The sequence below is a fragment of the Sinocyclocheilus anshuiensis genome, unplaced genomic scaffold (assembly GCF_001515605.1).
Source record: "Sinocyclocheilus anshuiensis isolate Anshui unplaced genomic scaffold, SAMN03320099.WGS_v1.1 scaffold322, whole genome shotgun sequence".
NCBI lineage: Eukaryota > Metazoa > Chordata > Actinopteri > Cypriniformes > Cyprinidae > Sinocyclocheilus > Sinocyclocheilus anshuiensis.
This window is the reverse complement of record NW_015542366.1, coordinates 178,608-178,856: the sequence shown is the minus strand read 5'-3', so window position 1 is coordinate 178,856 and position 249 is coordinate 178,608. Positions and strand designations below refer to the sequence as shown.

General features: G+C 44.2%; 1 protein-coding gene and 1 long non-coding RNA gene across 2 annotated transcripts in view; one reads left to right on the top strand and one right to left on the bottom strand.

Moving 5' to 3' along the window:
- The window catches only part of LOC107692113 (follistatin-related protein 1-like), a 16,780-nt gene that overhangs the window by 7,815 nt on the left and 8,716 nt on the right, over positions 1-249 (top strand). The gene's annotated exons all lie outside the window — the stretch shown is intronic.
- LOC107692114 (uncharacterized) overlaps positions 1-249 on the bottom strand; it is a 14,574-nt gene that overhangs the window by 13,569 nt on the left and 756 nt on the right. The window lies entirely within an intron of this gene.

Here is a 249-nt window from a genome sequence, read left to right as displayed (position 1 = left end):
CACACACACACACACACACACACTAACCACTGGAAAACTGTGACACATTCCACAGGTGAGATCATATTGTTGGCATCCAATGCACGTGCACACATTCTCATGTGTGTGCTAGAGAGAGAAGCATCTGCCAGTTCACATTAGGTTGCTCCACCCTACATGATCCTCTTAAAACATAATCCCTTTTCCTCACTTCCTTGAGGTACCATTCTATTGTGTCTCACAATCTTCCCTGTAAGAGGTTAAAGGTCA